Consider the following 13,216-nt stretch of genomic DNA (forward strand, 5'->3'; position numbering starts at 1 on the left):
TCCTCTGCATTTTTCAGTTTGAGAAGTCAGAGGATTCTGGCTATATGTAGACTCCCCTGGGAAAACTTAAAAACTGCAAATGACTGGGTCCTAGCCTTAGACATTCCTGATTAGCAGCAGTGTACACTTTTAAGTCCCTCCCGTTCCCACTTGTTTTCCAGATCTATTGCTGTGTAACAATTTGCCCCAGTCCTTAGTGGCCTCAGACAACAACCATCTATTATCTCGCAGTGTCTGTGTTCAGGAGTCAGACACAGTTCTGCTGGAGCCTCTGCTTAGAGTTTCTCAGAAGGTTGCAGTCAAGGTCAACTGGAGAAGGCTCTGCTTCCAAACCCACTCAGTGGCTGTTGGCAGGACTCAGTTACTCACAGGGTGCAGAGTCAGGGTCTCTGTTCCTCACTGGCCATTGGCTGGGGGCCATTCTCCATTCTTTGTCACTTGGGCCTCTCTAGCAAGGAGGCTTGCTTCATTCAAGTCAGCAAGAGAGGGTCTGCCAGCAAGATGCAAGTCCCGCTGCTATGGAACCCATTCTTGGAAACGACGCCCCATTACTTTTGCCAAATTCTTTTCATTAGAAACAGGCCACTAGGTCCAGCCCACACTCAGAGGGAGAGGATTACACAGGGATGGTTCTTCCAGGAGGTATGGATCATTGCAGGTTATCTTGGAAGTCAGCCTGTCCCACTATCCAGGTGATTCCAATATATATCAGGGTTGAGAACCATTGCCCTAGAACAAGGATGTAAAGAAGCCCATCCCTTATCTCAACTTGATTAAGGAGTAATAAAGTCTAGAGTGAGGAAAGGGAGTATCTGGGCTCCATGGGAACAGGATGGTAGTTGAATTGTAACACCTGCCAAGGTTAAGGGATGTGGCAAATGTGGGAAAGGCCATCTCTGGGCTACACTCTGCCAACCCGAATGTAGATTTTGGGGATAGTCTAAAAAATTCTCTCCAGTTTCCCCCAGTCCTCCAATATACATAATTTTTAAAAAAAATCTCGTTTGCAACATCAGTTGTTCTAAGCCCCGTTGTGTATTTTCTGGGTTTTTTGTTTTTGCGAGGTTTTTTTGGCTGTGCCCATGGCACATGAAAGTTCCTGAGCCAGGGATCAAATCCAAGCTACGACAGCGACAACTTGGAATCCTTAACTGCTAGGCCACCAGGGAACTCCAGTTGTATTTCTTCTATCATAATACTATGTAAAATAGCTAATGCCTCTTGAGGGCTTACTAAATGCTACGCACTGTTCTAAGGGGTTTACACTTATTACCCCATTAAACCTCGTGACAGTCTTAGAGCTAAGGTGCCATTAATGTCTCCATCATTTCTAGCAAGGAAATTGAAGCAGAGAAATTTTAAGCAACTGGCCTGGGTCACACAACTAGTAAATGGTGGAACTAAGACAAACTCAGCTGGTTTGGCTCCAGAGTCCCTGTTCTTAAAACCACTAATTTAATGTAGAGAATCTTCAGTACCTACCCATTTCCGTTTACGTTTGCCACGACATTGCCATTAATAATAGTGACAAATAGAAACAACATACCTGCCCAATAATAGGGAAATGGGGAAGTAAATTATGATACATCTTTAGGATGACCTGTTATAGTATTAAGAGGGCTGCTTTTTGTTTATCTTTTTGGGCCACGCCCATAGCACATGGACATTCCCAGGCCAGGGATCGAACCTGTGCCTCAGCAGTCACAATGCAGGATCTTTAACTGCTAGGCCACCAGGGAACTCCAAGAGGCATGATTTTCAAAGAATTTTAAAGACATCGGAAAACACACAAAATGATATTAAAAGGAATTCTACGTATGGTGTAATTAATATTATGAAAATGTATTTGTATATGAATAGAAAAAAATGAAAATATACCAGTATCTTTCTGTGGATTATGTAATTATGTGTGACTTAAAAAACAACTTACATACAACAGAATGCATGGATATTAGGTGTCCAGTTCAGAAAGTTTTGATAAACATATACACTGTATCGATGTCATCCAAAGTAAGAGAACATTTCTGTTATATGGGAAGGATTCATGTCTCTTTCCAGTCAATCCCTTCTGCCCTTGCCTCCCTGACTGTATCACACTACCACTGTTCTCCTCTTTATCACAGTACAGTTTTTTATTACAGTTTTAACAACGTGAAAAAGACCCCTCTGCCCTCTCCTTCAGAGTCTCACAAAGCTGCAGTCAAAGTCAGCTGGTGCAATTTGTCTACTTTTGAGTTTCATACAAACAGAATCCTATTCTTTTGTATTTGGCTTCTTTCACTCCATATAATGTTGTAGAGATGTGTCCTCGTGTGGCATACTTGGTCCTTTTTGTTGTTAAGTAGTATTCCATTGTAAGAGTATCCCATGATTATCCATTTTCTTATTAATGGGCATTTAGTTCTCTTCCAGATTTTGGCTATTATAAATCAAGCTGTTATGAATATTCATATTTAGTCTTTATGTAATCATAGATATTTTGACTTCTCTTGGTTATATACCAAAGAATGGAACTGCTGAGTCATAGAGTAGATGGATGCTGAGAAGAAGGTAGTTTTCCAAAGTGGTTGCACCAGTTTGTTTTACTTCCACCAGCAAACATATGAAAGTTCCAGTTGTGGAGTTCCCGTCATGGCACAGTGAAAATGAATCTTCCTAGGAACCAGGAGGTTGCGGGTTGGATCCCTGGCCTCGCTCAGTGGGTTAAGGATCTGGCATGGCTGTGAGCTGCGGTTTAGATTTCAGATGCAGCTCGGATCCTGCGTTGCTGTGGCGGTGGTGTAGGCCAGCAGCTGTAGCTCCGATTCGACCCCTAGCCTGGGAACCTCCATATGCTGCAAGTGAGGCCCTAAAAAGCGGGGGAAAAAAAATAGAAAGTTCCAGTTGTTTCTACATCTTTGCCAACATTTGATCAGGTCAAACTTTTAGCCAGTCTTGTGGGTGTGAAATGATGCCTTAACTGGATTTTATTCTGGGGAGAGAAAACCCTCTTTAGCCTAGTTTCAAGGTTATCTCAGAGATAATTTCAAATACCATCTCACGCTCCTCTGAGATGTGCCCCCTTTATGTGTTCTGTGTTCTGGCAGAATTTGAATTTTCTCGACCCCCAAACCCTGCTTTCCTGTGTCTGTCATGGTAGCAAAATTGAGTGCGAGAGGTTAGACATGTAGAGGCAGGGGGAAAAGAGGGAAACACAGATAGGGAGACAGAGGGAGACGTGTACAAAAGACAGAGGCAAAGGGGCAAACAGAGACAAGAAAAAGAGAGTGAAGGAGAGAGGGTGGGTACCAGCTAAAGGAGGAGGGAGATGATGAGAAAGCAGGAAACATGATAAAGCAGGAGAGTAAGAGAAGGTGTGCATGAGGGGAAGGGACAAAAAAAGAAAGTGAAGTGGGACAAGGAAAGGAGGGAAGCCGGAGAACGGAGGAGAAGGAAGGGGGAGACAAAAGTGAGGCGGAGAAGGAAGAGCTTTCCCACGCCAGGCATCCCGAAGGCAGCCTTGGATTGGCTCCACGCTGGAGGGAGACGCCTTTGCTAGGAGCTCTGTCTCTGCGCCTGGCGGGCATCAGCCCAGGAGGCAGAGCTGAGCTGTGCTGAGAGCATCCCCATCAATACCAGAGGGCCTCCCAGCCCTAATGACCCCTGAGCCCCGTGGGCTGCAGAGGGACTTGAGAGCTGACATGCTGGTTGGGCAGATGCCAGGCTGTGCTCCCAGAGATGAAACCTCCCCGCGCCAACTCGGGCTCTGACACCAGGCAGGGCCTCGAGACTGCTGAGTCATGTAGAAAGCAAGGAATTATAAAAACCTGGTGAGTCTGCTGGGCCTGACCGGCCTGACAAGCAGCCCCCACGAGTGGTTAATGGTCAGAGAGAAACACATGGCAGCTGTGCTATTTGAGAAGCGATCAGTCTTTTGGGTATTTTTGGTCCGTTATCAGACACTGAATCTTGGCCAAATCCTGAACTCAAATAGCTCACAGTCTAGTCAGAAAGACATGACGGTCCACAAACGTGGTATGACAAATACGTCCTATGAAAGACACATTTTTGTATTTTGTTTTGTTTTTTGCTTTTTAGGGCTGCACCCACAGCATATGGAAATTCCCAGGCTAGGGGCTGAATTGGAGCAACAGCCGCTGGCCTACACCACAGCCACAGCCACACCAGATCTGAGCCATGTCTGTGACCTACACCAGAGCTCACGGCAACGCCAGATCCTTAACCCACTGAGTGAGGCCAAGGATCAAACCTGTGTCCTCATGATTCGTTTCTGCTGAGCCACGATGGGGACTCCTGTCTATGTGAAGTTCTAAAGCCACATCTGAAGCACAGGGCTCCTGACAGCTCATTCAGTTCTCTTTCCCCAGTCCTTGTGACCACCTCGTGCTCAGTGACAGCGAAGGGAGGGGGCTCTGACACAGCTGGGGTTTTAGAGGGAGGGGGAACAATGGGCTGGCACTAAGGCAGTAGGTTTATAGAAATTACTTCATTTAACAACTGTCACAACAGCCTTATGAGATGGGAATTATTATCCCCTTTTAGACTGAAGGAACTCTAGGCTCAGAAGAATCTAACTTGTCCAGGGTCAGAGCTGGAATTCAAACCAGATCTGGTGCGCTTTATTTATGTATGTATTTTCTTTTTCAGGCCGCACCTGCGGCTTATGGAAATTCCCAGACTAGCGGCTGAATCGGAGCTGCAACTGAGGCCTCAGCCACAGCCACGACAACACCAGATCCAAGCTACATCTGTGAGCTACGCTGCAGCTTGTGGCAACACTGGATCCTTAACCCACTGAGTGAGGTCAGGGATTGAACCTGCATCCTCATGGAGATGGGTTCTTAATCTGCTGAGCCACAATGGGAATTCCTATTTATTTATTTTTTGACTGCATCTGGGGCATATGGGCATTCCCAGGCCAGGGATTAAACCTGCACCACAGTGGGGACCCAGGCTGCTGCAGCGACAACGCCGGGTGCTTAAACCCTCTGTGCCATAAGAGAATTGCCTGTCGCACTTAAAACTCACATTTTTTTTTTTTTTCCCATTGCATCACAGTTATTTGAGGGAATTTTGGAGGGAAAAGAGCAAAGTGAGAACATGGAAGTTTCTGAGAGTCTTCAGCAAATCACAGTTGCTGGGGGGTTGGGGCAGGGTGGGAGAGCGGAGATTACGCATTTGCAGGCCTCACACACCTTGGGATTTTTTTCCCTGTAGGGCGAACACACTAAATTTTATTTTATTTTTCCCCTGAGAGATAGGAAGAGTAAAAAAGTCCTCATTAACTCTGGTAGTGGGCTTCCAGGCAAATTTAGGGACAAACCAACCAATGGAGTTGAAGTGGGACAGAGTAGGGGAGGGGTGTGAGGGGAAAGAAAATCTCCCATAATTCTCTGAGGTGGTTTTCTCCCTCAGGCCTGCAGTCAGCTTGGGAATTTCAAGGTCCGTGGGGATGGCTTGCTTCCCTTCACTCCATCCGCTTCAGCCCCCACTCCCAGGACCATCCCTGACTCTGCTGTCGCCAAGGACTCGTTAAACGGATTTCTTCTTGTTTCTTCCAACTGCCATTGCAATACTTTTAGAAACCTCCAGAACCTGGAGTCTGGGCCTGGATCTCTCTGTTAGTCTTCATTTTGTTTGTCAGTGGGTATGAAGTCAGGGCTTTTCCCGTGGCAAGTGACAGGAACCCATTTTAAACTGGCTTAGAGAAAAAGAATTTTGTTGGCTTTTTAACTGGGAAGGACGGTGGTTCAATATCTAGGGTCAGAGGAACTTGTCAGACTCAGGGTGCCTGTGTACAACTGTTCAGGTTGTGTGCTGCACAAGGGCGCCAATCTAAGGGCCACCTCCATGGCATTGGATGTAAATGCAAGCCATTCAGATACTAACATACCCGAGATCTACAGGTAGGTGAGATGGTTTCAGCTGAGTCAGTATATGGAAGTTCCCAGGTTAAGGGTTAAATTGGAGCTGCAGCTGCTGGCCTATGTCATAGCCACTGCAACATAAGATCCAAGTTGCATCTGTGACCCATGCTACAGCTTGCAGCAATGCCAGATCCTTAACCTACTGAGCGAGGGCAGGGATTGAACCCTCATCCTCATGGATACTAGTTGGGTTCTTAAGCTGCTGAGCCACAACAGAAACTCCAATGGACTTTTTTATTAGGATAAATGACCTCCTAAGATGCTACCTGTTCATCAGGTAAAACTGGCCCCTGGCTAGCAGTTGCCCAAATGTGCTCAGTAGGTCTGAACCCACAAGTGGCTGTGGCTTAGCTTTTCTAAGCAGAAGACTCTTTCATAGGAACTTGGTTCAAACATGAACCAAGGGCCTGCTTCTCCTGGGGATCCTTGGCTAATGAGTACTATGCCCTACCAAATGGTCCAGGGAGAGCCTCTGAACTGATGGAATTGTTCTTAGAACCTGGGCCACCAGGTTGCATGAGAAGAGAGGAAGAAAGGCCTCTTTCTGCAGACCTTTGAGCTGCAGAATGGCTGGTGGTTTTCTGTGCCCAGAGAGAAGGGAGGCCATTACTCACACAGGAGTTTGCCTGATTTAGCATTAAGCATCCTTAACAGAGTCCTGCTGAACAGTCTGGGGAAAAAGAAATGGATTTCTAAGAACAGTTCAACGTTCTCATTAGGAGGATAAAATAGGATAGGACTGCAGGGCCCAAGTCTGGCCGTCTTTGGCTTAGTACCTGGGAGAGGGAGAGTGAGAAGGAAACACAGACAGCGGCATGACTAGGAGGTGAGAGCAGGACACTTGGGGCCGGGAGACTGGGGAGCCAGATCCAGCTCTGACACCAGTTACTCAGAAGGCCCAGGAGGTCAGTTCATATGGCCTTTGCCTCCATTTCCTCACTGCATGGTGGGAACACCAATAAGTCCTATGCTTCCTACCTAAGCTGCTTGCCTAAGTTTACTCAATCACCATATGTTTGGCCAGGGCTGGTCAGTATGGCATATGTTCATGTGCCGATGTGATGGGTAATTTCACGTGTCAACTTGAGCAGGCTAAGAGGCTGACTTGCTGCCTCATACCCCAATCTAGATGTTGCTGTGAAGCACAAGGGAGTTTCCAGGCTAGTGGTCAAATCAAAGCCACAGCTGCCAGCCTACATCACAGCTCACAGCAATGCCAAACCTGAACCCACTGAGCAAGGCCAGGGATCGAACCTGAATCCTCAGAGATACTCCTCGGACGCGTTTCTGCTGTGCCACGACAGGAACTCCCTCCCACTTCATGATCTTATTTAATCCTTGTAACCTTCCTGCAAGGTGGATATTTGAATTTCCATTTTGCTGATGAGGAAACGGGCTCAGAGACGTAAGAAACCTGACTCAAGTTCACCTGGCTGTGTTTAGCGGAAGTTCATGACTGTTGCTGTCCATCTGGTTCTCGTTCTCCTGCCCAGAGTTGCCTCCCCTGTTGGCACCTTTGAAGATGCAGGTTTCAGAGTGTCTGGTCAGAGTAAAATGTGGGGAGCTAGGAAAGATGAGAGTAGCCTTAGAAGAAAAATAGACTGGAAGGACTAGACTTTCTCTTTTCTTTTTCTTTTTTTTTTTTTTTGTCTTTTTTGTTGTTGTTGTTGCTATTTCTTGGGCCGCTCCCACGGCATATGGAGGTTCCCAGGCTAGGGGTCCAATCGGAGCTGTAGCCACCGGCCTACGCCAGAGCCACAGCAACTCGGGATCCGAGCCGCGTCTGCAACCTACACCACAGCTCACGGCAACGCTGGATCGTTAACCCACTGAGCAAGGGCAGGGACCGAACCCGCAACCTCATGGTTCCTAGTCTGATTCGTTAACCACTGCGCCACGATGGGAACTCCCTTTTCTATTTCACAGTGGATACTATGTTCTCTTCCATGAGGAACCATAATTCAGTCAAGAGATCTTACTTCTCATTAAATTTGTTTTCTTCTTTCCATTGCACCTGTAGCATGTGGGAGTTCTGGGGCCAGGGATCCAAATGGCGCCACAGCAGCAACCTAAGCTACAGCAGTAATGGCGCTGGATCCTTAACCTGCTGAGCTACCAGGGAACTCCAAATGTGTTTTTAATATTGGATTTCAATTCAGAAACTAGTATAAGTCCTAATAAGCATTACGTTTTTTCTTATTAGGTTGGAAGAAACTTAAGGGTATCTGTTTGTATTTCTGGTGCCTGTTATAGAGTTTTGGGGAGTAAATATTTCTGAATGAGTGCTTTTTCTCCGGTTCTTATCTAGAACCCTTTCCTCTGGAAGCTAAATATTTAATTCCTTAAATAGCCACCAGGGAGCGATCTAAGACTGCCTAGTGGAGGTCATACTTTCCAGAAAATAATTCTGGACACAGGGACAAGGATGCAATTTTGGGGTTTAAAAGGAAAGGGGAGAGGAAGAAGAGAAAACACCTTTGGTCTTGGCATTCTTTGCATTCACAGTTGAGCCGTAGTCTGAGATGTCCTGTGGTTTGACTTTGGCTCCCTCATATTTGGTGCATTTTCTAGCCCCTCCAAGTCAGGGGTCTCTTATTTTTCTTTGTACTCAGTGCAGCAGGTCTAGCACATCATAGCAGCCTGACAAATTCTCGTTGATCTGAGATGACTAGCTCTGTCTGCAAGTCTAACCCCCGCAACCCCTCCATGGCTCTTCCCTGAATTAGGCTTTGTCCTGCTCTATTCTCTTTCTTGGCTGATGGCATCTCCTGCCCTGGCATCATGGTTGGGTCCTCAGGGCCACCCTGCTGCCTAGAAATCCTTTCATGAGTCTCTGGTGGACATTGTCACTCACTCAGCAGGGGGAAGAGAGATGGGAACACGGGCAAATTCAAAGGTGCAGAGTTAGGAAGCTGAGTGAGTCTCCACAAGGTGCCTTTTTCTTTATCCGTGAACTGGGGAGGGAGGGTTAGCTCCTGAAACGCAAAGTTGGCATGAACAGGAGGGAGGATTAAGGACAGAATTGAAAGTTTGAAACAGTTACTATGGGGAATGGGACGATGGAATGTTTGTGGTTCAGCTGCCCCCACGGCAGGGAGCAGAGAGGAAACCCAGGCGAGGGCAGAGTAGACGTGTGGTACCCACGGAGTCTGCGAACAACCGAGGCAGAGCCCACTGGGCTTTCAGGCCAGGTCTATGCTCTGCTTATTAAATTCCAGGCATTATGGCATAAGGTTGAGAGTTAAGAGGGAAACCAAGCCAGTCAGTGACTGAGGGGACTCAAGGATGAGAAGGCTGTGAGCAGACAGTGGGAAGGCAAGACTGGCTGAAGGGCTTGGGCTGGGGAGTCCGAATCTGCTTCATGTCTCCCTAGTAACCTGTCATCCACATTTGCAATTCCACTAAGCGCAACTCTGCCTTCACATTTCATCCTACGTGGAAAGGGAAATGGAGTCTGGGGAAAGAACCGCTCTCAGCCCTCCTATTCTTACCATGAGATTCAAATAACACGTGCTGAGCTCTTTTGAGAGGCCAGAGACATGCCCACTTTCACATCCTGCTATAGACCGAGTGTATCTGCCTTCTCCAAATTCTTACGTTAAATCCTGATGCCCAGTGTGATGGTATTAGGAGGTGGGTGATGAGGTCACGAAGGTGAGCCCTCATGCATGGGTTCGTGCGCTTGTAAGAGACCCCAGGGAGGTCCCTTGCCCCTTCCGCCTTGTGAGGACACAGAGAGAAGGTGGTCTGTGCACCAGGAATGGGGCCCGCAGCGGACACAAAATCTGCCGATGCCTTGATCTTGAACTTAACCAGCCTCCATAGTTTTTTTGTTTTGTTTTGTTTTTTCATACTTTGGTCGCGCCCATGACATGGAGAAGTTCCTGGGTCAGTGATCGAACCCATGCCACAGTAGTGATAATGCCATAACCTTAACCTCTAGGCCACCAGGGAACTCCTTAACCAGCCTCCAGAACTATGAGCAATAAATGTGTGTTGTTGAAGCCCATCTGTGGCATGGTTGTTATGCAGCCCAAATGGACTAAAACATACATTTTAAAGAATTAATTCCCACATTAACACGGTGAGGCCGCACCATTATCTTCGTTTTGGAGGTGGGGAAACTGAGGGTCAGAGGGGTCGCCCCCGTCACATGGCTGGAGAGGGGCATCCAGTCTCTGAGTCCAGTCTTCTTTCTCCTGCATCACGTTGCTTTCATAGCAAGAGTGTGTCACCTTGTCATATAGAGAAAGGAAGCCCCAGAATGTGGGGCCAAGATGAGGTAAAAACACCCCCATGAGAAACAGGGTGATAAAACCTGACTCACAGTGCGGCGTGAGGCCCCTCCAGCCTCTTCCCTGAGCCCCTCTCAACCTGCAGCAGCTGTCGGAGGGGACAGGCAGTCTCAAGTCTGGACAGCGTGGCCCACGAGGGAGGAGGCATTTGGAGCTGGGTGTGACCCCCCAAGGGCTGCCTGGGAGTGAAGGAGAAGAATGAAGAGGGCGGCTGGGGGAAGGCGTCAGAACCACAAAGGCTGCTGTTTCTGCCGCATCTGCTGTGAGAATGAAGACCATTCCAGGAAATATCGCCATCACTCTAAAAGGAGCCAGAGTCGCTGTGAAGGCCCAGAGGCCCTCTGACTACATCCATGTAGGACTCCGTCTCCTTGGAAAGAAAAAGAAGAGGCTCCGGGCTGGCACATGGTGGGGCAATAGAAATGAACCAGCCACTGCTGGCACCATCTGTAGTCACCCGCGTAACATGATCAAGCGTGTTACCCTGGGCTCCCCTTACAAGATGAGGTCTGTGTATGCTCACCTCCCCGTCAGCGTCCTTATTCAGGAGAATGGTTCTCTTGTTGAAATCTGAAATTTTTTAGGGGAAAAATACCTCTGCAGGGTTTGGATGAGGCCACAGTTGCTTGTTCAGCATCTCAAGCCCAGAAAGATGAGCTGATTTTAGAAGGAAACGACATTGAACTTGTATCAAAGCTGCTTTGATTCAGCAAGCCACGACAGCTACCAGCAAGGATATCAGAAAATTTTTGGAGGGTATCTATGTTTCTGAAAAAGGAACAGTTCAGCAGGCTGCTGAGTATTCTCTGAGTTGTCCCGGCTACAGAAACAACAAGATGCTAGATGATGCTTCTGATGCATTTGTCATGTTTTATGATACAATAAAAAGTCTATTGGCTTAGAAAAAACCACCACCACCACACCATGCTGATGCCACGGGTTTCATCCACTGCTGTGGCCCCATTCATGCCCCTCCAAGACTCAAAAAGTCCCCTCCGCTGGGAACTTTTATCTTAGCCATGGCTCTCAGGTTTACGAATTTCATGGAACTGTAAAATTTTTAAAAATTTAGGTAACAGGGAATTCCCTCTGTGGCTCAGCAGTTAACGAACCTGACCAGGATCCATGAGGATGTGGGTTTTATCCCTGGCCTTGCTCAGTGGGTTAAGGATCTGGCATTGTGAGCTGTGGTGTAGGTCGCAGACGGGGCTGAGATCTGGTGCGACTGTGGCTGTGGCCGGCAGCTGTAGCTCCAATTCGACCCCTAGCCTGGGAACCTTTTTTTAGGGCTGCAGCCCTAAAAAAAAAAATTAGGTAACATAAGGTCAACAACATTTTATTCTGCTCAGAAATGACAACCAAAGCAATAAACCCTATTGAAAATCCTCCTTTTCCAGCATTGCATGAAACATTTTAACACCAATAGTTGGGAAGGATTATTAAAAAATAGTCATATATTGAATGCATTTAGCTGAATGGACTTTAATACAATGTCCTATTTTCCTCATTTTGTTGTGAATTAATAGAGACTCCTGTGGACAAGTGTTTGGGCGTCTCTACATTAGACAATTCCCTATAGAAAGATCACTAAATCCTATTTTTTTGGGGGGGTGCTTTTTAGGGCCACACCCTCAGCATATGGAATTTCCCAGGCTAGGGACTGAAGCAGAGCTGTAGCCGACAGCCTGCACCACAGCCACAGCAATTTGGGATCCAAGCCTCGTCTGTGACCTATACCACAGCTCACGGCAACACTGGATCCTTAACCCACTGAGCAAGGCCAGGGATCCAACCCATGTCCTCATGGATACTAATCTGGTTCATTACCACTGAGCCACAATGAGAACTCCAGGGAGTCCTATTCTTAACTGCTCATTGAATCCATTCATCTCACAAACAATGTGATTAAACACAGAAATGAGAGACACTTAGGCTGAAAATGGTCTCTCTAAAATGTGTGCAGGTAAAGGCAAGTCCTTTTGTGGTAACATGTCAGCTTAGAAAGCATTTGGAATCCTTGGAAGTGGTGGAGATAAGTTTCATTGATCACATTTCTTGGCTGATGGACACTGTTCATTTTGCTCCCAGACCCAGATCTAGAATACAAACGATTCCAGGAGAGGTTTAAGGAAAAGTATGCTCAGCCAAGTGCGATTGAAGCTTAGTTGATGGGACCCAAAAACCCAGGCCTGGACTTCTGATTAAAAGAGGCAAGTTGAACAACCCATTCATATCTGCTCCCTTTTGAAACCTCTCTAAATTAAGAATGGTAAGAGGAAGTTTTTTTTTTCATGGCTGCATCCGTGGCATATGGAAGTCCTGGGCCAGAGATGGAATCTGAGCCACAGCTGTGACCTATGCCACAGCCACGGCAGTGCAGGATCCTTAACCCACTGCACCACAGTGGGAACTCTGTAAGAGGACTTTGTTTAAAAAAGGTACACACTCTTTTTTTTTTTTTTTTTTTATGGCCACACCCATGGCATATGGAGGTTCCTGGAGAGTCACTCTCTGAAAGGGCCAGTGGAGAGTTCCCCAGTGACACAATGGTGGCAGGACTACCATATGGAAAATGGGAGGGGGAATAAAAATCATATTAGAACAACTAGGACACAATGCCTGTCAAAAGTCTGTGTATATACATTGACTACTGGAGAGAATATTTGAAATTGGAAAGGATTAATGAGATTCTACACTATAAACCACCTATAATGGAAGAAATAAAAATCATAAAAAATAAATTAAAAAAAAGAACATTCTAGTGTTACAATTTTTTTCTATAAATGGGCCATCCTAAGACTGCATATTAGTGTAAGGAGTCCTTAGTTCTTTTTTTTTTAATGGCTGTACCCATGGCATATGGAAGTTCCTAGGCCGGGGATTGAATCTGAGCTGCAGCAGTGCTGGATCCTTTAACCCACTGTGCTGGGCCAGGATCAAGCCTGCACCTCTGCAGTGACCTGAGCTGCTGCAGTCAAGTGTCAGAAGGCCACT

At 46.8% G+C, this 13,216-nt stretch overlaps 1 pseudogene; it reads left to right on the plus strand.

Moving 5' to 3' along the window:
• Window positions 1-10,490: 10,490 nt before the first annotated feature.
• LOC102157629 (large ribosomal subunit protein uL6 pseudogene) lies at window positions 10,491-11,124 on the plus strand (annotated as a pseudogene).
• Window positions 11,125-13,216: the final 2,092 nt, after the last annotated feature.

This window comes from Sus scrofa, chromosome 9 (assembly GCF_054392235.1).
Source record: "Sus scrofa isolate SSC_HxYL_T2T_F1_AM1 chromosome 9, Sscrofa_HxYL_maternal_Yorkshire_Landrace_v2.0, whole genome shotgun sequence".
NCBI classification, from domain to species: domain Eukaryota; kingdom Metazoa; phylum Chordata; class Mammalia; order Artiodactyla; family Suidae; genus Sus; species Sus scrofa.